Source organism: Dermochelys coriacea, chromosome 1 (genome assembly GCF_009764565.3).
Source record: "Dermochelys coriacea isolate rDerCor1 chromosome 1, rDerCor1.pri.v4, whole genome shotgun sequence".
Taxonomy (NCBI): domain Eukaryota; kingdom Metazoa; phylum Chordata; order Testudines; family Dermochelyidae; genus Dermochelys; species Dermochelys coriacea.
The window spans coordinates 150,343,677-150,371,548 of record NC_050068.2 but is presented as its reverse complement, the minus strand read 5'-3'; the positions used below and the strand labels follow the sequence as shown (position 1 = coordinate 150,371,548).

The window sequence follows — 27,872 nt, the reverse complement described above, 5'->3', positions numbered from 1 at the left end:
AGGTTTATGCAAATATTTTGGAACGTGCATTCTGGTTAGAGTGAAATGATTGATTTCCTGTTTGACACCTCTAAAATTGCAAGTTACAAAGCCAAGCTGTGAGAGCTGATAGGACTTTATTTGTGCTTACAGCTGATGTTTGACCTTTGTTTACTGGAGTTGGAGTCTAATTGCTCTCCCCCAGGTCTAAATCCATTAGCACTCTCTAGTAATATGAAATTATTGCATGAGAAGTTGGTGGTGAAGCGACATCTTTAAAATACAGTGCTGCCAGACAGCTTCTTGACTTGAAGCTGGATCTGAGAAGAGCACAGGTATAAAAAAGTGAACTGTCATCTTTTCCACAGAGCGCATGTGTGACAGGGTGTATCAACCCCACACTGGGGAGGGGAGGGTTAATAAATTCCTTTGGGCCCAAGAGGCTACGCCCCCTCACCCTTGTTGGACTGCTCCCATTGGAGGGAGCATTCAAAAGGGAGCAGCTCAGCTCAGTCTGGGAGAGCTGAGAAGGAGAGTGGCTGTGCACAGCAGCCTCCTGCTGAGAAACTGCTGAGACTCCAAGCTGCACCAGGGGAAGCCAGTTGACCATGGGGACTGAAGGAGACCACTCGCTGTGACCAGCAGAGGAGTTGCCAGAGACAGAGGGAAGGGTAAGAAGCAACTAAGGGACGCACTTGAGGATGTGGAGACCTGAACCTTGTAACAGGGAACCTGGTTTTGAAGGATCCTGGGTCAGGACCTAGTGGAGTAGGGTGGGCCCAGGTTCCCCTACCCTCCTCACACTCGCCATTGCGCAATATGGCCTCTAGGGAAGGCAGCCCACTTGGACTCTCACTGTGGGGTGATACTGCTGCTAAGAAAAGTAGCCCCCTGAACTCTCGCCACTGGGTGATACTACCACTAATTAAAGCAGCCCTTTTGGACTCTTGCTGCTGGGTGACACCGCTGCTAAGCGGACCAGCACCTTGGACTCCTGCTGACACCTTGACAGCATGAAAGAAATGTTTAATAGCAGAGAGAAGGGTAACAAGGCTGGGTTGGCAGCACAGCTTGACTCATTAAGGGAAGCTGGAGCATCCATTATTCACCTAGTAACAAACTATTGCAAACAAGCTAAAAAGGTCTGTAATTCTCCCTTCTCTGCTTTTCCCCTGTAAATAGATCAAACACAAGCCCACCAAAAGGAAAAGAATTCCTTGGAGTTTTTTAGTTAACAAGTTTTAGTCATTATTATTGATTATCTTCCAACTCATCATTAGCTTCTTTCTATTCTTCTGCAGAAGAATTCCTCATAATTAAATCACTCAAGGAAAAATTGCCCCCGCTGCTTTCAGGGATGGGATAAAATGATGTGAGCAGTGACAGTTAAATTAGGAACACTGGCAACTTGTTTGGAATGGCAGCATTTGCTTGAAGCAAAGAGTTTTCTGGCCCTGGAAACCTTCTCACAAGTGAGAAATGTAGGGCTCTTGGCACATTTTTGTAGAACATGAAAAGAAAGTAAAGGGAAAATGCGTAACCAAGCTGGGAGCACAGTACAATGCTTTGCCTGTACTATAGCACCATGTGCTGACTAGTTTTCCCGATATGAATAGCAAAAGGTTTCTAAGCAATATATGCACTATTTCCTGTTGTGTCAGTTTAATATTTTAGAGAATATCATCTTGTTTGATTTCATTTCATTATTCTTTGGAACTATATGTTTCTGCTGAAGTATTATTTCTTTTTCTTTTTGGAAGAGTAGCCTAATTTCTTGCATCTTTGATGTAGTTGCCTTCCCTAATGCATACATAGAGGCATTGTATTACTGTAGTAACTGGTCAGTAATGCACTTGGAGCCGTGAGGCTCTCATGTTGCAATTCAGAGCAAGTGAACTTCCAGGTACCTTTTGACAGGGAAATATGGTCATGGGCACTGGTCTTTTGAAATAGCATTTATGTGCAGAATCTTCTGTACACACTTTGAAAAATGTATCAGTTATAAAGAGTGTTTCAAGGCTCTAGTAGGAGAGGATGAAGGAAGAATGGTCTTGTGGTTAAGGCACTAAGAGGGAAATCATGAAGATTCAATTTCTATTCTCAGAGTCTACTGCAGGCTTCCTCTCTGATGCTAGGCAAGTCAGTTAAGTTAATCTCCAAACCTCAGTTTCTCCATCTGCTCAAATGAGTTAATAACTCTGCCGTACCTCACAGGGGGTCTGTTCAGTTTACAGCCTGAGTTTTCTTCCACTGGTATGCAACTAGGCCCAACGAAACTTAGCAAATGTGGATATCACTGCATTAAAGGCAAACAGCTATAGTTCTCTCTATTACCAGAGAGACTGATGGAACCCATTCCTTGATGCCTTCTGGGTGGAATCTATAAACCATGTCTCAGCAGTCTCTACAAAATTTTATTTAATACACTACTAGTTTTAGAGTAGTTCTAACCACTCAGTCCTGTTTGATCTTATTGTATATATCTTTATGTTCAACAAAAGCTGAATATTTTGGAATAGGCTCAGTCTACCCTTAATTCTAGGAATGTCACACACATATACATTATCTGACACTCAAAACCTATTACGATTAGGACACACTTTAACAGCATTTCTCAAACTGCGGTCTGTGGACCCTTGGGTGTCCCTGAGGGAACTCCAGGGGGTCTGTGAGCCCCACTGATCAATTCCTCCCCCTCTCTCTATTTCCTGGAGGCTACTGAAGCCAAACTGGGAGATTTTAGGTGCTAAAAAACCCCACTGCACCACCGACCGGACAAGGCAGGCTACCTGCGTGCCCTGGCTCCATGCTGCTCCTGGAAGCAGCTGGCATGTCCCTGTGGCCCCTGGGGTGGGGCAGGGGGTCTCTGTGCACTGCCCCCACTCCAAGCACTGACTCTGCAGCCCCATTGGTCAGAAACTGCGGCCAATGGGCACTGTGGGGGCGGTGCCTGTAGGCAGGGACAGCTCACAAAGACCCTCTCACTCCCCCTCCTAGGAGCTGCTCCCAGAGAGATGTGCCGCTCATAGTTAGGAGCTGACCGAGGTAAGTGCTGCCTGGCCAGAGCATGCACCCGTCACCCTCTCCTACACCCCAAACCCTGCCCCAGCCTAGAGCCTGCATCCAAACTCCCTCCCAGAGCCTTCACCCCCTTCTGTACCCCAACCCGCTGCCCCAGCCTGGTGAAAATGAGTGAGGGTGGGGGACAGTGAGCAATGGGGGGAAGGAGTGAGCAGGGGGTGGGGGAGGCTTTGGGGAAGAAGCGGAGTGGGTGCAGGTCCTGGGTCTTAGGGGTCCCTGAAAATTTTTTAAATCGAAATGGGAGTCCTCAGGTTGCTAAAGTTTGAGAACCGCTGTGCTATAAGACTAAAACATGATGAAAAATTGGCTCTTTCAATTAGGCATAAAGATGAAGGTCAGATTAGTGCAATAAGTAATACTTTAAAACCATAATATAGATTTATGTTAAAATTGCATTTCTAAATTAACAAAACATGGTACCACTCATGCACAATCTCTTCGCTAGATGAGCAACCTAGGAAGCTGTGTAAACTATGCAAATTTATTATAATTGTTTCTTGCTAGATATACACACAAGGATTGTAATTAACCAAAATTGTATAGTCTAGTTAAAGTATCTGCAACACAAAAAGCAGGTTTCATAGCTGTTAGGACAATGGCTACCATTAAAAAGTCAGCATTTGCCAACAGTTATCAAGGAGTGAAATCTGAGGTACCACGATGTCCCCGTGTACTTAGAACAAGAAATATCTATGGTGACTCAGATTCCACTCTGTGGTAACTGTTGGCAAATTCTGCCCTTTTTAATGTTGACCACTGTATCTTTCCAAATATGATGTGGGTGTAAAGCAGGTATTTGAGAAATCTATCTGCAGGAAAAATGAGAAGATCAAGAAAGCATTTCCATTGCCCTGTGGGAGTCTGTGTTCATTCCCTCTGATTATGGGGCTGTTGCACATGGAGTTTTTGAAAAGATCAATACTTTGAAAACTAAGGCAGATTTTTTTTATCATCTGTGCTGAGACTAATAAAAGATTCATTTTTTGCCAGCATCAGAGACAAATCAATGGTTAAGATAATGAGATCTTGCTGTTTGACAGATCATGTTATTACAAGGGTGAAATGTGGGGGTTTCACAGGTTGTAAGAACTTATTCCAATTGAATTGAGAATTGTAGATAATGAAGAGTGTGTGTGTGTGTGTGGGAGGGGGGGAAACGGGGGGTGATCAGATTATTCACATATTCCTGATGAATGCAGCAGAGATGTTAAAGTTAGTATGTTACCTTCATGGCAGCCCTTTGTGACTTGATTCAGATATCACTCTGTGATATAGTGAAGCCAATGATGTCTCAACTGCATCTCTCTTTTTTACAGAGACATAATATTAACAAAATACACACAATTGTTTGAAACACAAGCCTCTAACTTTGAAACACTTGCGCTAATTGAGAGGAAAGGTCTTGTTAAAACACTGGACAAGGAATCCGGAGATCTTGGTTTAAGAGACATCTTAATCTCTCTGTGCTTCAGCACCTCCTCTGTAAAATGGGGATAATAATGCTATTTAGATAATCCAGATCCTCCCAAAATGTACAGTTTCTCACTGTTTGTACAGCGCCTAGCACAAAGTGTAGCTTTGACCTTGGTTGGGCATCTTAGGTGCTACTAGAATCATAGTATTTTTCATTTTTCAGCTAGATCCCTTACCTTCAAAAAATATGAAACTGTTGTGTTCCAAGTTACGTGTTACAAAATACTGTGTAACGATGCACTGTATTGTCCAGAGTACAGCACCTGTAATTGACTTCTTGCAGCTGAGCATGATGCAGATAATCAGAGAAAAAATTAGTTTTTTCACTTTGCACTGCTTTCAGTCCAAAATGTTCTTAGAGGAATTTTTTATAAACTTAGCTAACATGGGTGCTCAGGCCCAAGTGAAATGTGCAATATAGATATAGACCCAGGCTCCAAAGTGCCTGAGGCACTCTTGAGAATCATTTAATGGCATTTGAAAATTTTATTCAGACTGCTTTTGAAAAAAGTCCTCAGACCTGGACCACAAGATTGCATGCCCAAATTGGGCAATTTATTGGACTAGTTCATGTACACACATCACCTTCTAGCAGCAGAATACCAAAATTGTAGTTAACTATATCTTATAATGCAGTCACCACTTGAATTAGCATCACTTTGGCAATCTCTTGTTGGTTAGGTCTGTTGAATAAAAGACTGGAAAGCTTTTTTGTTTGTTTTATGTCTTCTAGCACCAGAAAAAAGTGAAGAAATGATAGTGCTGCCTTTACCATTGTTATCAATAGTGTGATCTGAAAAAAGAACTACAGGATTTTGATTCTTTGACTAGAAAAATAATATTGGATGCACTAGAAGGTAGAATAAATTAAAGCTTTTTGTCAGTGAAAGGGCAACCCATGCAAGAAGTAGTGAAGAAGTGTCAAAGCCAGGGACTTAATTCTCAAGCAAGATTTGTGGATTGACTTGAGAAAACTGACAAGAATTAACTCAGTAGATTTCCTGAATCTAAATGGTGCTTTATGGAATTGAGGTGGCAAAGACATTTCATTCACAGGTATGAATTAAAGAAAGATCAGTTACATGCTGTGTGGTCATATATCTTTGCAGCTTATGGTCATGTGAGGTCCAGTTTCCACTGTCCTTGAAACACATTGCCTAATTTTGACTTAATAATTTGTTGTAAGCACATAGAAGACAGTCCTCTGATGTGCCATTTTATAATTTATAATTCATATTCAAGACATAAATACTGTCTAGTTACAAATGAGATAAATGGCACCTTTCCCTCATGGAAAGTTGAGTATCCCTTGTAGATGTGCTCTGTTCATATGAAAAGTGAATCCTCAGCAGTAACTCCCTTAGGCCAGGTCAGTTTCCTGCTTTAGCAGCTGATTCGATTACCAGCCATGTAAATAAGTTTTTTGACTGGAGACATGGCTATAGCAGTAATGCTAACATACATTAGCAAACTGGCTACCACAATAATGGAAGGATCTGTAGTGACTGTCCAAGCTTTTATTTACTTTGCCAGGTTAACTTTTCAAACATGCCAAAGAATGGTCCCTTTTTAGTCATCTGGCAAATCCAGTAGGTTGGATGGCTGAACATTATAACTGCTGAATGCTCTGGAATAAGTTTTGCAAAATATGAATTATGTATTAAAATGAGATTGGTGCTAATGATTGCAGAAGGTGAGAAATTAGTCACTGTTCAAAGTAACCTTTTGGAAGGTCAAAGCTAGCTTCTGCATTCTGCTGTTTTGTAAGCAATGAAATACCTTTATAAGGGAGAAAGAATCTATGTATAAATGACAATGAAGAGATCATATATTAAATGGGAAATAAGTGTGAAAAAGAACCCAGTTTCAGCATGTGGTAAATCTCAATCTGAGTTTAGCACTTCTCAGAAGGTCACAGTACTGGTGATAAGAGCATAGTATTGTGTTTACCATTGGCCTCAAAATCTTATAGATGAACATTCATCTTTATTGATGCATGCCATTATTTTTCACTGCTATGTAATTTCTTGCTGAAATTTCCATTTTCCCTAATCATTAAAAATGTCTGTGTTTTAGTTCCATAAAACGATCAGTATTTGCTAGTATCTGAGTCAGTATTGAGTTATATTAACTGTTGTACACAGTGTTATTGTAGCCGTGTTGGTCCCAGGATATTAGAGAGACAAGGTGGGTGAGGTAGTAAGTTTATTGGACCAACTTCTCGTGGTGAGAGAGACAAGATTTTGAGCTACACAGAGCTCTTCTTCAGGTCTGGGAAGAGTACTCGGGGCTTGTCTACACTGGCAATTTACAACACTGCAACTTTCTCGCTCAGCGGTATGAAAAAACAGTGTACGCTCTTCGTGGAGGTGGTTTTTTGTTAGAGCGCTGAGAGAGTGTCCGCAACTACACAAGCGCTGCTAGTGAGTTGCCAGTGTAGACTAGCCCTCAGAGGGTCACAGTTAAACACAAAGTTGAACAGATACTTTAGCCATTAGTAGTTAGCATGTATTCTAAGGGACCATTAAAGGTGAAGTGGCCTGTTAACACCCCTACAGTCACAGGACAAAAAGGGGAATTAGTGGGTTACAAATTGTTCTAATAAGCCATAAATCCAGGGTCTTTATTAAGACAATGATTTCTAGTGTCTACTAGCAAAGTTATGAATTTAAGCTCCCAGGCTTATCTTTTGAAGGTGTTGTGCAGGTTTCCTTTGAGGATGAGGACTGATAGGTCAGATATAGAGTGATCACTTCGTGAGAAGTGCTCATCCACAAGTGGTGAGGTTTTTTTTTTGTCTTGTATCATGTTCCTGTGTGAGTTCATTTGACAGTATAGTGATTATCTGATTTAACCCACATGCAACTGAAAGGACAGTTATACTAATTTTAATTTATTTAGCTGCCATGAGGCTGGATACTCTCCTTCTGTGGGAAAAGTAGGGATGGAGTGAAAATCCTCTGAATAGTACATGGAAAAAATGAAAGGGAAGATGCACTATAGCATTCCCTTTGATCCACTCACAAACAAGTGTATCTGATGTAAGTGTGAACATGTTAACTATTAATGGAATGATGTTGGATTGGAGGGAGGTCTCAAGTGGGGTTCCACAAGGATGTGTTCTGTGTCCAATGTTGCTAAATATCTTTATTGATGACTTGGATGTAGGACTCTAGAGAGCATACTGATCAAATTTGCAGATGACACAGAGGTAGGGGGCTTGCCAATACTTTGGAGGATCGAGCTAAAATTCAGCAGGATCTTGATAAATTGGAGAACTGGGCAATTAACAAAATGAAATTCAACAAAGACAAATGTAAGGTGCTACCCTTAGGCAAGAAAAAACAAATGCACAAATACAGAATGAGGGAAAACTGGCTTGGCAGCACTGTTGAGAAGGATCTGGGAGTTATGGTGGATCACAACCTCAACATGAGTCAGCAGTGTGATGCTGTTGCAAAAAACACAAATGCAATTTTAGGTTACATTAATAGTCATGAGAGGTGATAGTACCATGCTCCTCTGCCCTGGTTAAGCCTCAGCTGGAGTACTGTGTCCAATTTTGGTCACCAATCTACAGAAAGGATGTAGAGAAACTGGAAAGGATCCAGAGGCAAGCAATGAAGATGGAACACAAGCCATATGAGCAAAGGCTGAAGGAACTGGGTATGTTTAGTTTGGAAAAGAGGAGATTAAGGGGGGACATGGTAGTGGTCTTCAGATACTTGAAAGACTGCCATAAAAAGATGGAGAAAAGTTGTTCTCTTTTGCCACAGAGGACAGGACAAGAGGTAGTGGGTTCAAACTACAGCATAGCAGATTTAGATTAAATCTCAGGAAAAACTTCCTAGCTGTCAGAGCAATAGGACAATGGAACAGACTGCCCAGGGAGCTTGTGGAAGCTTCTTCACTGGAGGTTTTCAAAAGGAGGCTGGATCGCCATCTGTCTTGGATGGTTTAGACACAACAAATCCTGCATCTTGGCAGGGGGTTAGACTAGATGACCCTTGTGCTCCCTTTTAATCCTATGGCTTCAAGATACAACAGTTGAGTCATAAACCATGGATGACATGTTAGGAAGCAGTATATCTAAACCCTCCACCTGTTGCACAAATGGTGTCTGTAGTCATACATGAGCTTACAGATAGCAATATTTAAAGCAGCTCAATACCCAGGTGTCACTCCACGCCTTTACAATACATGTTAAATTGTGTCATTGGGTCCTCCTACAGTCATTAGTAATGTCTCTATGTTGAAATAAAAGTGTGTAGAAAGTTGGTAAAGAGGGGCAGAACCCCCTCTCTCTGCATCAGCTTATTGATAGACTTTTGTTGTAGGTTACAATGCATTGTAATTAAAGTATGCAATACAAGATACCATCTTCCTGCTTTTTGCCCCTCCAGCTCACCAATTTTCATTGCATTCTGGAACTTGGAACCATTTTCATAATCTTATGCAGCATAATTGCCTCTTAGTCTTGGTAATATGCACTAAAGACTTCCACTATCTAGCTTCACTATGTGCTACACATGCATAGGTTTCAGGCCAAGATTTTCAAAAGAGCCAAGTGAGGCCAGGTGTTTCACTTGTTGCATTCCCAACTTAAAAGAGCCTGACATTCAGAGCGTGGTATAGAGCAAAATCAGACCTTTAAGGTGTCGAAGTGGACACCCAAAAATGGAGGCATCCAAGATCACTGGTCACTTTTATTGGAAATCTTGGCCACAATTGTTACACATCTCATTAGCCTTTGAAGAACCTCTGTTTATATCCTGCCATGGATTTTGACGCAAACCTATCTAAGTGCCTGATTATTAATAATCACCTAGTAGCCTCTAGCTCTTCCTCTCCTGCCCCCATTCCATCTGTCATTTCTTAGCACTATTCATAGCTGGATCCCAACAATTAAGAAGAGTGCTACATATTTATTTAAATACCAGCCACTAAAAGGTGCTGCCATAATAGAGAGTTTAATAAGAAGCTTCATTAAATGCTCTAGTGAGAGCTTGCTCACTGATCTTGGCACAAAAAGAATGTACCCATCATAGGTATCTTTCTGACTAAACTGAGCTTAAATTAAAAAATAATACAAACCTGTAGCTGAATGGCGGGTTATATTAGACACAATTTTATTACCTTTTTTTTTTTTTAGTCTTATTTTTAGAAACCACAAAGCATTCTTTAATGTGAGTGGCAGAACAGGGAAAAGAAAAACCTGCCAGTAGACAGGATTCTTCTGAGCAGGACATGCATAAGGACTAGTGCTGATGGAAAACGAAAACAGCCTCCTGAATAGTAATGATAGGATTAAGCAAGGATGGCACAAAACATTTGTGTTTATTTGTTGTACAAATCAGGTCAGTTTATATGTATTTGAATTTTTTTAAATAGTGATTTATGAACAAGCCCTAATTCTAAATAGCAGCGTAACATGGCGTTTATGCAGATCACCATCAGTCACCATAGTGTTAGCCACTGAGCAGAGGTTCTGGTCAGTCGTGCCATATGTGATGAGAGGCTGCAGATTTTTGTATGGGTGATGCAAAAGGAAGAGACTGTTGTCTGGGAGTTACTTTCCTTCTGAAAATCCAAAATCCTATTAAAACACTGTGGGGATTGGTCCTGCTTTGAGCAGGGGGTTGGACTAGATGACCTCCTGAGGTCCCTTCCAACCCTGATATTCTATGAACATTGTACGCTGAGTGCCATGATTTTGCATGACAATGTGGCCTCATGCTACTCCCCAGTAGCTAGAATGAAGTTCCATAGATTTCAGGTCTGCTGCTAGGAAGTCATCTGGGGAGCAATCATAGATGAATCCTTCTCCTGCAGCAGACCCCAAGACCTTGGCAGAGTGCCAGTAAAGCATCACATCATGAGAGGAGGGGTAAACGAAAGAAAGGTTTCAGAGTGTTAAGGAAAAGTTTTTGGTCTCAGCATGTGATTCGATACTTGATGCATAATAGTCCGTAAGGTGAACTTTGAAACACAGCTGTTGTGGTTGTAATATGACCTTTGAGGCGGTGGAGAAAAACATGTTCTTGTAGATAGATACTGTTGTTGTGGCATGCACTAAGCCGGAGCTGAACACGAGCATGAAGGCAGCACAACATTGGTGGAAAATAACTATCTGTAACATGACTGGATGTAAGGGATTGGGCATGAGGACCGGTCATGATGAATCAGTGTATATAAGGAAGGGTAAATCGGCATTTTGAGGTCCCTCCCCGGCTAGCAAGGGGGTACCATGCTTAAGCGTTATTAATCTTGTCTCCATTGAGAAATACTCTGCATTTTACTTGTCTGGTTAATGTGCCTCAGCCTGGGAGAGAACTTTTACGTGACCTACGAGTGTAATTCATAACACAGAGTAGCAGCCTCAAAAAGAAAAGGAGGACTTGTGGCACCTTACAGACTAACAAAGTTATTTGAGCATAAGCTTTCATGAGCTACAGCTCACTTCATCAGATTTTATATACACAGAGAACATGAAACAATGGGTGTTACCATACACACTGTAACCAGAGTGATCAGGAAAGGTGAGCTATTAACAGCAGGAGAGCGGGGGGGGAGGGGAGGAGGAGCGAAAGGGAGGAACCTTTTGTAATGATGATCAAGGTGGGCCATGACAAGAACATTTGAGGAACAGTAAAGGGAAATAAGGAGAAATAGTTTTACTTTGTGTAATGACACATCCACTCCCAGTCTTTATTCAAGCCTAAATTAATTGTATCCAGTTTGCAAATTAATTCCAATTCAGCAGTCTCTCATTGGAGTCTGTTTTTGAAGCTTTTTTGCTGAATTGCCATTTTTAGGTCTGTAATTGAGTGACCAAAGAAATTGAAGTGTTCTCCGACTGGTTTTTGTTATAACTCTTGATGTCTGATTTGTGTCCATTTATTCTTTTACGTAGAGACTGTCCTGTCCTGTAGCAGGCAACTTCTGGGTACTCTTCTGGCTCTGTCAATCTGTTCCTTCACTTCAGCAGGTGGGTATTGTAAGAATGCTTGATAGAGATCTTGTAGGTGTTTGCTTCTGTCTGAGGGGTTGGAGCAAATGCGGTTATATCGTAGAGCTTGGCTGCACACAATGGATCGTGTGGTGTGGTCTGGATGAAAGCTGGAGGCATGTAGGTAAGTATAGCAGTCAGTAGGTTTCTGGTATAGGGTGATGTTTATGTGACCATCGCTTATTAGCACCGTAGTGTCCAGGAAGTGGATTTCTTGTGTGAACTGGTCCAGGCTGAGGTGGTTGATGGGATGGAAATTGTTGAAATCATGGTGGAATTCCTCAAGGGCTTCTTTTCCATGGGTCCAGATGATGAAGATGTCCTCAATATTAGGCAAGTAGAGTGGGGCATTACGGGATGAGAACTGAGGAAGCGTTGTTCTAAGTCAGCCATAAAAATGTTGGCATACTGTGGGGCCATGAGGGTACCCATAGCAGTGCCGCTGATTTGAATAGGTTGCTGTCAGGGAATAGGTTGCTGTATCTGGAAGGCATCACAAACTTCTTGACCCTTGGCAGAGTCTCCAGTTAGGAGAAGTGAGTGAAAACACTGATATAAATTTTTTTCCTGGTAATTAAATCTATAATTCAGGCCACAGGGATTCTGCACCTTCAAAGACTAAATATTTTGGCAAGCTTCGTATTATTTTGCAGTATTGAGGACTGATTCTGCAGCAGGTTATGTCCAGCAAATTGCAACCCCCCTTTTTTTGCCTCCAAATACAATGCTCTCAATAAAAATATAATGGTCAGTACAGTGGGTGAGACCTATAATGTGCTTATGCAGTAATATATTCACAACCCAACTAGATAAGTATAAGCTAATGGACAGTATGAGCTAATGGACAGCTGTATACACAGTTAACCTTATTAAAAAAGCCCATATCTTGTATTTTGCATTGCCCACCCATTAGGCTGGTCTTTGAAACTTTGAAGTTTAATGTTTCCCTTTTTTTTAATCAAAGTATGATAGTTACTCTTAGGAAAATTTTGATTTCTCAAAACACAGGAGTAGACTTATTTGTTTATTTGAGAATTTTGGAAACACTTTCAAACCTGGGTAACTAGTGTAAGCTCCTAAAGCCATACTTTGGCACCTCAGTAAAAGTTGCTTGATTTGTTTAGAAGTGCTGAGCACATACAAATCCAACTGACTTGACTGTGGTTTGTGAGTGCTCAGCAGTTCTGAAAAATTACGCAACTGTTATTTAAGAGCTTACAGGTGGATTAAGGAGCCTAAATACAGACCAGGTTTCAAGCGTTTTTTTTAAAGTGTAAATATTGTGACAGTGACTATATTATACTAGTACCCAGCCAAAAAAAAAAAAAGCACCAGACACTCAACCCTCCGTGAAATCCATCAGACGGCAGAAAAATTTAAAATAATGAAATAATAAGTACCATACAAAATCCAGCATAATTAGCAACCAGTTATTTAAGTGCAATAAGGTAAGCATCCTGAGGAGATTGCTGTGGGAATAGCAAGTAAAAGAAGGTCCAGAGCAAACTTCATATGGGAAGAGCAGTGTGAGGGTCTGGGAGTGTACAAAGATTAGGAATGGACAATAAGGGCCTGATTTGTCATTCGGCATGGTTACATAGGCATATACTGATTTAATTGAGGAGAGAGAGAGAGGCCCCTAACTTGCATTTTCCTAAATGGAACTTAAACCTTAGAGTTCTATGGTACAGGTGAAGTTCAAATGTATGAACAAGCTTGAAACTTTACGAAACAAATCCTCCATCTAGTCAGAATGCTACACATTCAGGCTGGAGAAAGAGCATCACGATGCCGTGAAACTGTACTATGGATTTCTTCCTTCTATGATTATTTAACACTCATATTTGTGGCTGAGGACTAATGGGCCCAAGACTGTGTGGTGTTCTGAAATGGACTGCGTTAAGGCAGACATTCAAAACAGGGCTTGCTTTTTCTTACCATAGACACGAGTTTAGTTTTTGAAATGGGTGTTGGATTGAAACCTCTGAAGAGGGAGCCTGTTCATGTGCATAACATATTGCCGGGGTAGTGGCATTCCAAGCTCCCCACACAGACCTGTCAGGGTGCATCCACCCTGACTTGGAGGAACCAGCTCTAGTGGTGTGACAGGACTGAAGTCCTCAACTTCTCTGCTGAAATTGCCAACAAGGATGGGTGCTAATTAGTGTCCACATTTATTTTAAAACACCAAGACCCCTGAACAATGAGAGGCTTTATGTTCCGGAGTAGGGGAGAAGAGGTCACTGTCCACTAACAGGATGAAACCTTGATCTTTACTTGGGCCCTGTTCTTGCAACTGGGCCCATGTAGGCAGAGCCCTCTGTGAAACCCCATTGAATTCAGTGGGGCTCTGCATAGGTGCAAGGCTGTTGCAGGAACTCGAGCCTAAACTTACTCCTGTTGACTTTAGAAGAAGCTGATGAAGCTCCTTTGAGTTTAGGTGCTTCATCTTGGGAATCTAGGGAAGAAAATGTTGGCCATGTCACATTTTCCTTTTCTGTTTAAAGTAAAATGCTGTACAAGAGATGTCCTCAGATACTTCTGAAAATATAAAACCATTCAATAAGCAGATAAAACAATTATGTTAAAGTACAAAATAGCCAAGGCTGAGGTGTTTAAAGGGCATTAACAGAGGTAGTCGCCCTAAATTATTCCAGCCTAAAACACAAAGGATACTTTTTTCCAAAGCTCCTAAATCCCATTTTCAAAAGTGAGTTAGCCACTTAGTAGTTTAAACTCCGACGAATCTAAGTCAATTTTGATAACTTTTGAGGGTCCTCAATCACTTAGGCTATGTCTACACTGCAGTTGGGAGGTGTGATTCTCAATCCAGGTAGAGAGACTCATGCTAAAAATAGTAGCATGAAAGTTGCAGCATAGGCTAACCACCGAAGTCCTAGCCATTCAACTTTCTGGGTCTGAGCTCTGGTGGCCTGCCCAAGCCTCCTCTCCCCTCCCCCCCCCCCGTGCCACAACATCCACCTTGCAACTTTGAGTTCTAGCTCAAGCTGATATACTGCAAGTCTGTCTCTCATATTGAGAGAACCACACCTCCTAGCTGCATTGTAGAAATACCCTTTGACACATTTGAAAATGTTCCCGTAAAAGGTTTTATAGAGCCTTTTGGGGATAAGATGAGATCTTGGTATTTGTGAAATGTGGGATTCTATAAATAACAAAAGAGACTTTGTTTAAAAAAGTGCCAAAAACTGGGTTTTCATATTATGCCTCAAAACTGAATAAATGACTGAATTTTATTTCAAGGTAATAATGTTAACTATATTGTATTTTTGAAATGCTATCAAAGTTCTTATAAATGTTCTCCTGGTGCTATGGTATAACAAGAATTTTCTGCAAGTTTTAAGTTTTCTGCAACTATTGTCGTTTGTGTTTCAGTAACATCTAAAGTTCACAATGGAGACTCGAGCCCTGCTGTGCTTTGTACCGTGTATGTATATGTAGTAACAGAGTCCCTAGCTCGAAGGGATTACATTCTAAATAGGCTAGAGAAACAAAAGGTAGGGGAAATAAAGCATTATCATCTCCATTTTGCAGACCTAAAGAGATGAAGTGACTTGTCCAAGGTCACACAGGAGGTCTGTGCCAGAACCAAACCCAGATCTATGGGTCCCAATCCAGTGCCTTAAACACAAGGCACTCATTCCTCTGCATTTCCGACTATTCTTTTTCCCATGTAAGGGTTTTCCCCAGTGCATGACTTCCTCCTGTCCAAGAAATCATGTGATGAGAGCAAACATACTCCACTTGCATTCAGCAGCAGTTTTGTGGTAATGTTGATATCAAGGAGTAGGTAAACCCTTGACATTCTTTATATTTTTCATTTTATAAGGAGGTATTTTTTAACTGGTTGTCAAACATCAATATTGATGTCAACATTATCATGCATATGATATTCACTCAGTTCATTTTCTTGAAGGGTGTCATCATGAATGGCATTGTTCCCATTGACAAATGCACAAATCCATATGACGATGGCTTTCACTGTGTCACACAGCAATATGGCTGTTGACTTTAATACTGATGTTAACAAAGAATGAAGTTAATAGTGATATTTGCATGAATTAATTTCAGAGTGTTTAATAGTCATCATTCCATTTGACATCAGCAGTGGAATAGCAAAGGAACCAGCCAGACATTAGAGGATAAAAGAGATTGCTTTTAGATAGTGTTAGCATTAATGCCACCTCCCTCCAGCAGAACAAACTGCATTGCTGTATAATCAGTTTATAAAGATACAGCAGTCTTTTTAATCACATCAAGTGTCAGTGCTGGCATTTGACTTGATCATGTAGATCCCCAAAAGATTACAGCTTATTTTGTTCCATGGTAGAATTTCAGCATTCAGACTGTGCTATAAATACTCCCCCAAAGCTAGACTGTCTAAACAAATTGCTCTGTGCTTTCAGGTGGTGCAGCATGATGTCATGGTACTTAAACAGGATGCAAAGACTACGGATTGTAAGGGAGAAAAAGTAAATAATTCTAGGCAAAAATTCATGACAGCAAGTTCTAAAGCAATGTATCTTTTGGTAAACCGGAGGGGAGAAAGAGAAGAACATTTCTTTTTAAAAGGAGAAAAATGAACCAGCCCATATTGAGAGAGTTGATTACTATATACTTTGCTATTTTGAGCCAGATCTTTAGGTTTGTATGCAGTTTTTACAAATTCAACCTCCTGCCAGCATTCTGTAATTCTATCAGGACAGAAGTCTACTAGATGAGAGAGGTTGAAATGAAAGTGTGCTGCCTTAATTCTGGTCATATGAATTCCATCACCTTTTGAATGACACCAAAAACATGCTTAAAAGGGGATGGTGAATAGCAAAAGACTTGCATTAAATCTAGATTTCTCTAGATTCCAGTTTTTGGTGAAATCCATATTTTACCAAACTTTGTCAGTCTGTCCTTTTTTTAACTCTTTTTTTTTTTCCTGAAAGACAAAGGCCTTAATGTACAAAACTTTCATAGGTTATTTAAGTAGCATCTGTAAAATACAAGAATATAAATGCAGACAGGTGATCATACCTGCCACAGATACATATGCATGTGCAATTACCACTTTCTACAGTCCGTTACTGTGACAAGCACATCCATTCTGTGAGCATCGGAGGCTCCTATGTTTGAAAATTGTCTTACAGTGACTAGGGTGAAATCCCTGCAAGCTGAGTGGACACTTTTCAAAGACACGATAATAGAGGCCCAACTTAAACGTATACCCCAAATAAAAAACACAGTAAAAATTAAAAAAGAGCCACCATGGCTTAACCATGTAAAAGAAGCAGTGAGAGATAAAAAGGTATCTTAAAAAGTGGAAGTCAAATCCTAGTGAGGTAAATAAAAGGAGCATAAACACTGCCAAATTAAGTGTAAAAATGTAATATGAACAGCCAGAAGAGTTTGAAGAACAGCTAGTCCAAAAACTCAAAAGGTGGTAACATTTTTTTTTTTTTTTTTTTTTTGTAAGTACATCAGAAGCAGGAAGCCTGCTAAACAACCAGTGGGGCCCCTGGACGATCAAGATACAAAAGGAGCACTTAAACACAAAGTCATTGTGGAGAAACTAAATGAATTCTTTGCTTCAGTCTTCACAGCTGAGGATGTTAGGGAGATTCCCAAACCTGAGCCATCCTTTGTAGGTGACAAATCTGAGGAATTGTCACAGATTGAAGTGTCATTAGAGGAGGTTTTGGAATTAATTGATAGACTTAACAGTAACAAGTCACAGGCACCAGATGGCATTCACCCAAAAGTTCTGAAAGAACTCCGATGGGAAATTGCAGAACTATTAACTATGATTTGTAACCTGTCCTTTAAATCAGCTTCTGTACCCAATGACTGGAAGATAGCTAATGTAACGCCAATATTTTAAAAGGGCTCTCGAGGTGATCCTGGCAATTACAGACCGATAAGTCTAAAGTTAGTACAGGGCAAATTAGTTGAAACAATAGTAAAGAATAAAATTGTCAGACACCTAGAAGAACATAAATTGTTGGGCAAAAGTCAACATGGTTTCTGTAAAGAGAGATCATACTCGATAAGTTTATGGAGGAGATGGTATGATGGGGTAATGGGATTTTGGTAAGTAATTGATCTTTAAATATTCAGGGTAAATAGGCCAAATCCCCTGAGATGGGATATTAGATGGATGGGGTCTGAGTTACTATAGAAAATTCTTTCCTGGGTATCTGGCTGGTGAATCTTGCCCATATGCTCAGGGTTTAGCTGATTGCCATATTTGGGGTCGGGAAGGAATTTTCCTCCAGGGCAGATTGGAGAGGCCCTGGAGGTTTTTCGCCTTCCTCTGTAGCATGGGGCATGGTTGACTTGAGGGAGGCTTCTCTGCTCCTTGAAGTCTTTGAAACATGATTTAGGGACTTCAATAGCTCAGACATGGGTGAGGTTTTTCATAGGAGTGGGTGGGTGATATTCTGTGGCCTGCGCTGTGCAGGAGGTTGGACTAGATGATCAGAATGGTCCCTTCTGACCTTAGTATCTATGAATCTATGAATCATGTCTTACTAATCTATTAGAGTTCTTTGAAGGGGTCAACAAACATGTGGACAAGGGGGATTAAGTGGACATAATGTACTTAGATTTCCAGAAGGCCTTTGACAAGGTCCCTCACCAAAAGCTCTTATGTAAATTAAGTTGTCATGGGATAAGAGGGAAGATCCTTTCATGGACTGAGAACTGGTTAAAGACATGAAACAAAGGGTAGGAATAAATGGTAAATTCACAGAATGGAGAGGGGTAACTAGTGGTGTTCCCCAAGGGTCAGTCCTAGGACCAATCCTATTCAACTTATTCATAAATGATCTGGAGAAAGGAGTAAACAGTGAGGTGGCAAAGTTTGCTTTGGTCTTAACTATCTTGAACAGTATAGTATCATCTGCAGACTGTGAAGAACTTCAAAAAGATCTCAAAGCTAAGTGATTGGGCAACAAAATGGCAAATGAAATTTAATGTGGATAGATGTAAAGTAATGCACATTGGGGGGAAAAATAACCCCAACTATATATACAATATGATGGGGGCTAATTTAGCTACGGCTAATCAAGAAAGAGATCTTGGAGTCATCGTGGATAGTTCTCTGAAGATGTCCATGCAGTGTGCAGCAGCAGTCCGAAAAGCTAAAAAGGTGTTAGGAATCATTAAAAATTTGATAGAGAATAAGATGGAGAATATCTTATTGCCCTTATATAAATCCATGGTACGCTCACATCTTGAGTACTGCATACAGATGTGGTCTCCTCATCTCAAAAAGATATACTGGCATTAGAAAAGGTTCAGATAAGGGCAACTAAATTGATTAGGGGTTTGGGTCCCATATGAGAAGAGATTAAAGAGGCTAGGACTTTTCAGCTTGGAAAAGAGGAACTAAGGGGGGATATGATAGAGGTATATAAAATCAGGAGTGGTGTGGAGAAAGTGAATAAGGAAAAGTTATTTACTTGTTCCCATAATATAAGAACTAGGGGCCACCAAATGAAATTAATGGGCATCAGGTTTAAAACCAATAAAAGGAAGAAGTTCTGCGCACAGTCAACCTGTTGAACTCCTGGCCTGAGGAGGTTGTGAAGGCTAGGACTATAACAGGGTTTAAAAGAGAACTAGATAAATTCATGGAGGTTAAGTCCATTAATGGCTATTAGCCAGGAGGATAAGGAATAGTGTCCCTAGCCTCTGTTTGTCAGAGGGTGGAGATGGATGGCAGGAGAGAGATCACTAGATCATAACCTGTTAGGTTCCCCAGAGGGAGTGAACCTGGCATTGGCCACTGTTGGCAGACAGGATACTGTGCTGGATGGACCTTTGATCTGACCCAGTATGGCTGTTCTTATGGTCTTAATGTTTTTCATCCATGTCTGTTTTCCCCTTAAGTCTCAGTAAAACGTGTTCCTGAGTTAATAAAGATCCAATGTGAAATGACTTTGGCAATAAGAGAGACTCAATTTGTAAGAAAAATAGAAATAGCAAGAACCAAAAATATAAATGAGAACTGTGGCTGAGAATCAAGTGATTTTCATTTAATAATGTGTTGTTACTAATGTCAGCTCTTTATTTTTCAAATGTCCATGACACTGGTGTGGCAGTTCAGATCTGAAGGTCAACAAAATGAACAAGATGCAAGTTTCCTAAAGATGATAGTGAAGGACAATTGTATCATACGGTTACACTGAAGCTGTAGTCTGAAACTTAAGATTGATGTTGCCTGTGAGGGAGAACTTGTACAATGACACCCTTTGCAGTAATTGCAGATGCCTATCCTGCTATTTAGTGCTTTATCAATGTTCTCGTTAATTTTTCCTTGGTTGCTTGCACTTCAGTCTTGCCTTGAACTATGTGATTCTTCAGTTTAAGAGTAGCCATTGTTTAGAAGGAAAAAACATAGAACAGGAACAGAAAATATTTATATGGCTCAGGGAAAGCAGAATTTTTATATAAGCAATATATCCTTTTTAAAGCACACTTAGGAGGATTCTTTTATTCGGATAAACACAATAAATATTGGCATGAACTGTTGCTGAGAGACCTCCCCAAGTCCCAGATCTCTTTTGTCTTTGTTCTGTTTCTCCTAGGCTTTGCTTGTCTTTCTGTACATGGTGAGAGTGTATATTGATATTTCTGTCTTGACAAGAGGAAGTTGCATGACTACTGCAGGGAGCACAGCTCAAGCAGCTTAAGACTTGAGTAAAAAGAAAAAAACACTTTGGGGGTTTATTAATTTTATTTTTTGAAACTTTACATCCAAGGAGAAATGATTCCAAGCGGGTATCTGGAACACAAAAAGGTCATGTAGAATTGCTGGATGGCACCAATGGATTTGACTCTGTTCAAGTGCCCCAAGAAACAGTGCAATACAAACAGTTCTGTAGCTCCTTTCAGCTTCTAACACACCACAGCCTCCTGGTTTCAGACTGAACTTCACACATGAAATATCTTTTGATGCGTCTGGTTTTGACCAGTTGATCAATAGCAGATTGAATCTGCTACTCTGTAAGTTTGATGAAGATTTTTAATTTCCATTGAGACTAAGATACTTAGAATCATTAAACTCAAACATGCCTTCAAGGCGCAGGCTGTTGTGGTGGTGAAGAGGCCTGCATGGCCTCACTGCAAAGCTCCCATCAGGGCAGTGAGAGCATGAGTAGCATCACCATTGTGCTGTCCTTTCCAAGGGTTCAGTATGCATCTCCTTCTTTGCCTGGCCAATGGTGGGGGGAGCTGGGTCCTGACTTCCCTCCTTCAGCCTCACTCCTGTAACACTTCAGTGCCTGTAGAGGCACAGACCTCACACAGTCCTTGTACTCAAGTTTGCTAAAAAATTGCACTATTCCTTCTGTGGAGGTGCAGGGTAAAGGAAAGCTTCTTGTGCCCTTTGCACTTGTCATGCATGCCTGCATAGGTCAGATTGTATCTGGTCCTATCATTTTTGACACTGTGACCAAAAATTTGCAGGGTGGATGAAGTGAAGCATATAACTCAGATCTTCCACCTCTCCCATCAATAGATTTATGTCCATGTTATAAAGAGATGTGCGAGAGCCCCACTATTGCTGAGAATTTAATACACTAGGGATGGGTGAACTGGGTGAGTTCAGACTGTTCTGCAACTGTGGATTTCTTTTGTATTAGCTCAAATCCAATTTTACAAGCTAGGCATGACTTAAAACTCTGATGGTGAACATGTTGGGTTCTCCCTTACGAGGTAAGGGGTTTTTTTGTTTTGTTTTGTTTTGTTTTTTAATCCACCTAAATGTAAGTTATTCTCTTAACTTTCTGCATTAAAATGTTGAGTAGAGTTGCTACTGCCTTTTGCAAATAAGAGGTGGCTACATTTTAATGTGAGGTGAAGTTTCCTGTCTGCATACACTATATAATTTTGTAAAGTTTATAAAGAATGTGGGGACCTTTGGATGAAAGACAAATATCAGTAAGTTGTTACAGCAAAAGAGAATAAATCAAAAGGGCAGTTTTCTGAAAACCATAGTTTATTTATCATATTCTGTTTGGTTTTGTTTATAAAAGTGAGATTTTTGTTTGGTTTTTTGGGGGTTTTGTTTGGTTTTTTTAAACATTCCCTTCTGACTCTAATATATCATGCTGAGCTGTGTCTTTCCCCTCTATTATGTCACCCAGCAGGACTTCTGCAACATGGTGTTATACATCACAACTTGACATATGAGCCAGCAGCCTTCATACCTCCTCACAAGCACATGCATTCAGACTACCTAAAAGCACTTTGGAGTCTGCAAGAATTTTGTATAATTTATGGTTATTGGTGTATGGATGGGAATAAACTTGTGTTGCTTGACAGTGATGTTCTTCTACTACATAAAGAAGAAATAGCTCTTTTAAAGCATTATTATTGTGTAATTCAAAGGCCAGATTCTCAGTTGGTGTAAACTGGCATTAATTTCAATGGAGTGATGTCTGCAGAAGCTGGGGCCACTGCATTCTTCAGACCTTATGTACTAGAGGGGAAAAAAGAGAGGCTTCTTGACATTTTGCCAGAGGACTGTATATATGAACTGCTTAGAAATAAGTATGCCACATCTTCTTTACTTCAGGGGAGCTTCCTTTACCCTCATGAGACAATTCCCCTTTGGCCATTCATAAATTTTCTATTAATTCCTGCACATTAAACTTACTAAACTAAGTTAAAAGTTGCTAAGCTATATAACCCAGAAACTGAAGGGAAAAAAAAAGCAAGGAACTAAGCAGTTTGGTCATTCAGCATCCCACTTATACTCTCCATCCAATGCTTAGGCCCAGATCCACAAAGGGACATAGGTATTGCAACACTCAGCATTGCAACACCTAACTTTGAGGTGCCTAGAAAAATCACAGAAACACTACTGCAATCCGCAAAGCCTGCGTTCAGCACCTAGGCTTCCTATGAAATGAATGGGAAGAGATAAGTGCCTTACAACAAGATTCACAAAAGCCAGCATGCTAGGCAGGTAGCCCCTAAATTAGCCAATAGGAGATGCTGATGGGAGGAGTTTGTCCTAAGACCCTCCTCACATGAGCTGTGAGATATTTTGATCTTAAATCACTTTACAAAGGAGGTCAGCATCATCCCCATTTTCTAGATGGAGAAACTGAGGCACAAACTGGTGAAGTGACTTGCCCAAGGTAACCCAGCAAAGCTAGTGACAGAACTCATGTCTCCTGAGTACCAGTCACTCTATCCATTAGACCACACTTATTCTGTTATACTATGTTATGTCATATTATGACATGTCAGTAATAGTACTGCATAACACAGCTTTTACTGTATATATCTGGCCCTGTACCAACCAGAAAGCTCTGTAAACCGGCGTTTCTAATCTTCATAGAAAGTCTGGTTTATAGTCTGGGTGGTGCGGTGCCAGCAGGCTCCCAACCTGGTTCCGTGTGGCTCCCCGGAAATGGTGAAGGAATGGCCACAAAGGGTTCAGAGTGCGGGAGGAGGTGTGGGACTGAAGGTACCCAGCCAATGGGAGCTGTGGAGCCAGCGCTCGGGGCAGGGGCAGCATGCAGAGCAGCCTAGCCGCACCTCCGCCTAGGAGCAGCAGGGACTGGTCACTGCTTGCGGTGAGCCGCCCAAAGTGAGCACTCCCCAGATCGAGCACCCCAAAACTACTCCTGCGCTCCAACCCTCTGCCCTGAGACCTCTCCCACTCAAACTCCCTCCCAGAGCCTGCATCCCACGCCACCTCCCATGCCTCAAGCCCCAGCCCCGCACCCTTTCCCACACCCAAACTTCCTCCCTCTTAGTTAACTGGAATTTTTCACTTACCAGCACCCTCCATTCCTCCAACAGCCCAGATAAAAAAGCTTTTACTGTAGTTACATATGGCAGGACATGTCATATTATGCACTGCTACTGCTAACATATCATGAAGTAATGTAAAAAAGAATAATGTAATATGGAAATGAAAAAATTAATTTCAGAATGAAAATTTTGTTTTGAAATAAAATTTTGAAAAATTTCCAAAGCAAATTTTCAAAATTTCCATTTTGCAGGAAATTCCAAAAATATTTGTTCTGATTTGAAAGCAAATTTGAAATTTCCCATGGAATGGAAAGTCCAAGTTTTGACAATTCTACAAAAGAGAAGATTATATAAATCTCATTGCCAAAATTGATATTTGTCAAGGTTCCTTCCCCACTCTGAACTCTAGGATACAGATGTGGGGACCTGCATGAAAGATCCCCTAAGCTTATTCTTACCAGCTTAGGTTAAAAATTCCCCAAGGTACAAACTTTTTTACCTTTTGTCCTTGAACCTTTATGCTGCCACCACTAAATAACAGGGGAAGTGCCCACTTGGAAATGTCTTCCCCCCCCAAATATCCCCCTGAGCACTACACCCCCTTTCCTGGGGAAGGCTTGATAAAAATCCTCACCAATTTACATAGGTGAACACAGACCCAAACCCTTGGATTTTAAGAACAGTGAAAAGCAATCAGGTTCTTTAAAAGAAGAATTTTAATTAAAGAAAAAGTTAAAGAAAAACCTCTGTAAAATCAGGATGGTAAATACCTTATAGGGTAATCAGATTCAAAACATAGAGAATCCCTCTAGGCAAAGCCTTAAGTTACAAAAAAGATGCAAAAACAGGAATATCCATTCCATCCAGTGCAACTTATTTTATTGGCCATTTAAACAAAACAGAATCTAACGCATATCTAACTAGATTACTTACTGACTCTTTACAGGAGTTCTGACTGCATTCCTGCTCTGGTCCTGGCAAAAGCATCAGACAGACAGAGAGGACCCTTTGTCCCCCCCCCCCCCCCAGCTTTGAAAGTATCTTGTCTCCTCATTGGTCATTTTGGTCAGATGCCAGTGAGGTTATCTTTAGCTTCTTAACCCTTTACAGGTGAAATGGTTTTTCCTCTGGCCAGGAAGGATTTAAAGGTGGTTAGCCTTCCCTTTATATTTATGACAGTATGAATAGCTGTTAGCTATGCAGAGCACACTCTTGTGAATAGAGCAGTTTAAATAGGCCCTTTTTTACATTCACAAGACAACATGGTACAGAAAAATGTGATAACATCAAAGCAGTTTCCCCCACTTCATAGTTTTTGGTACTTTTGAAAAGGAGGCAGCATGCCATTGTAAATAGAATTGTTACGCTATAACCAGTTACAACTAGCTTGGACACTGTGACAGCTAAAGTAAATCTCTCTCTGGAAGTGGCCATTGCATAGCCTTCTCCACAGGGATTGTATTTCTGCTTTTAAAGAGCTTTTTATTAATTTGGGTTATTTGGAATGAACTTACACCTATCATTATGCCAAAAGTAATTATAGTACGCTGTCCTCTGCAGGAGAATTCTTTAGATCAAATCAGTAATACAGGTGCACACTGCAGATAAAAAAGTGACTATTAGTAATGTAGCTCACACACTATACTTGCAATGCTGAAGATGATGCATGTCAGTATCACCTCTAACTGGTATCTGTTGATTCCTGCAGAGAGAATGGTGATCAAAAGATGAAGTGAACCATGGAGTAACAATGTTAAAATGAGAAGGAGGAATGGGTTACATTCATGCTATTTTCCATACTTGTCTCAGGCATTGTCATGGAAAGATTCAGACTATTATATTCTGTTACAGGCTTTGTCATGGAAATGAAGCATCGAGATTTTCATTTTAATCAGTAGAGTTTGTGAAAAGTAGTAGTTGGCAATCCAGAACCTTGACCTTTTCCAGTGTTTTTGAGAGAAACACATATTATATTAAAAATAACCCCCCATTATTAGAAGTATTTAAGGAATGCGTGTAAAGAATGCCCATGTTTGAAATCTTAAATAAAAAATATAGGGTAGGATTTTCAAAAGTGTCTCAGTGATATAGGCACATAAATCCAATTGATTTTCAATGGCACTTATGTTTCTAAGTCAGTTAGGTGCTTCTGAAAATCCTACTTGAGATTGTATTGCACAAAGAAAAAAAGGACTTAGGCATTACAACACTCATCACTTTGTAAGTGCCTTGAAAATCATTGGAATCCACAAACCGTGAGTTAGGCACCTAGATTCTGTACACAATGCATGGTGGGGGGAGACATCTGGAAATGGGATCCACAAAAGTCAGCACAGGGCGTGAGGAGCCTCCTAAATGAGCCAATGGGAAATGCTGACGAGACGGTGTGTTCTAAGACCCACCCCTGTCATGTAGTTAGGTGCCTAAGTCTAAGTTGAAGGGAGGTGACTATCTCCATTTGGGATCCTTGACCCATGAACTCATGTATAGGAGCAATACGAGGGAAAACACTAGGGAAATCTGTTCAACATCTTAGATGTCTAGACAGAAATACAAGGATTATGGAGAATAAACAGGAAGGACTGGAAATATTAGTCCAAATCAATTATGATTTAATTGGCATCGGAGAGACTTGGTGGGATAAGTCTCATGACTGGAATATTGGCATGCAGGGAGCAAGGGTATAGCTTGTTCAGGAGGGACTGGTAGGATAAAAAGGGAGGAGGTGTTGCATTATACATCAAGAATATGTTCATTTGTTCTGAGGTCCAGATGTAGATGAGAGACAGACCCGCTGAACATCTCTGGGTAAAGATAAATGTGTAAAATTAGGGGTGATGTCATAGTAGACCTAGACCACCAAATCAGGAAGAGGTGGATGAGACATTTCTAGAACAAACAGAAATATCCAAAACACAAGCCATAGCAGTAATGTGGGCTTTAACTAACCAGATATCTGTCAGAAAAATAATATGGCAAAACACAAAGTTTCCAACAAATTCCTGTGGGCAACTTTTTGTTTCAGAAAGTGGATGACGTCCCTGGGGACAGCCATTTTAGACTTGGTTCTCACCAACAGGGAGGAATTGGTAGCAAATCTAAAGTTGATGGCAATTTGAGTGAAAGCAATCAAAAAATGACAGGTTTCATGATTCTTAAAGAAAGGAAAGAGTGAGCTCAGGAGAATAAGGTCAATGGGCTTGAAAAAAGGAGACTTTACCTACCAGTTCCCTGAGTCTGATAAGGTCCCATAGGAAGAAAATCTAAGGGATAAAGGAATGCAGGAGAGCTGGCAATTTCTCAAGGAGATAGTATTAAATGCACAACTGCAAACTATCCTGATGTGAAGGAAAGATAGGAAGAAGAGTAAGAGGCCTATGTGGCTGCATCAGGAGCTCTTTAATGACCGGAAAATCAAAAAGGAATCCTACAAAAAGTGGAAACATGGATAAATTTCTAAGGAGGAGTACAAAAACAATAGTACAACCATTGTAGGAACAAAATCAGAAAGACTATGGCTCACAATGAGCAAGGGTCACTAAAGACAATAAAAAGAGGTTCCTTAAATATATTAGAATCAAGAGAAAGCTGAAGGAAACTAAGTCATCTACTTAGTGGGGAAAGAAAACTGATAATATCAAGAAGGCTGACGTATTTAATGCCTGTTTTGCTTCAGTCTTCACTAGCAGGGTTAACAGTGACCCGATACTCAACACAATTAATATTAACAATAAGAAGGAAGGAATGCAAGCCAAAATAGCGGAAGAACAGATTAAAGAAATGTTTAGATAAGTGAGATCTATTCAAGTTGGCAGGTACTGATAGAATTCATCCTAAAATACTTAAGGATCTAACTGAAGCAATCTCAGAACCATTAGCTTTACCTTTAAGAACTCATGGAGTCTGGGTGTGGTCCCAGAAAACTGGAGAAGGGCAAACAGTACCTTTGTTTAAAAAGTGGGGGAGGGGGGGTAATTTTATACCTGGAAAAATACTGGGAAAATTAGTAATCTGTTTATAAGCAACTAGAGGATAGTAGGTTGATATGGAATAGGCTGCATGAATTTTTCAAGAACAAATCATACCAAAACAACCTAATTTCCTTCTTTGAAGGGGTTATTGGCCTAGTGGATGGGGGAAAGCTGTAGACGTACAAGATCTAGATTTTTAGTAAGGCTTTTGATGCAGTCCAACATGGCATTCTCCTAAACAAACTAGGGAAATGCAGTCTAAATGAAATTATTATAGGTTGGGTGCATAACTGGTTGAAAGACTATACTCAAATAGTGGTTATTAATGGTTTGCTGTCAAACTGCAAGGGCATATCTGGTACTGTTCAGTGTTTTCATTAAAGACTTGGATAATGGAGTGAAGAGTAGACTTATGAAATTTGCAGGGGACACCAAGCTGAGAGGGACTGAAAGCACTTTGGACGATAGGCTTAGAATTCAAAATAACCTTGACAAATTGGAGAATTGGTCTGAAATCAATAAAATGAAATTCAATAAAGATAAACGTGCAAAGTACTTCACTTAGGAAGGAAAAATCA

General features: G+C 40.4%; 1 long non-coding RNA gene across 1 annotated transcript; it reads left to right on the top strand.

The window, feature by feature from the left end:
• The first annotated feature begins 514 nt into the window (after positions 1 to 514).
• LOC122458166 lies at positions 515 to 20,252 on the top strand. Its single transcript, XR_006278066.1, has 3 exons — positions 515 to 650; positions 14,939 to 14,990; positions 20,143 to 20,252. It is a non-coding gene; the product is annotated as an uncharacterized LOC122458166 (long non-coding RNA).
• The last annotated feature ends 7,620 nt before the right edge of the window (positions 20,253 to 27,872 follow it).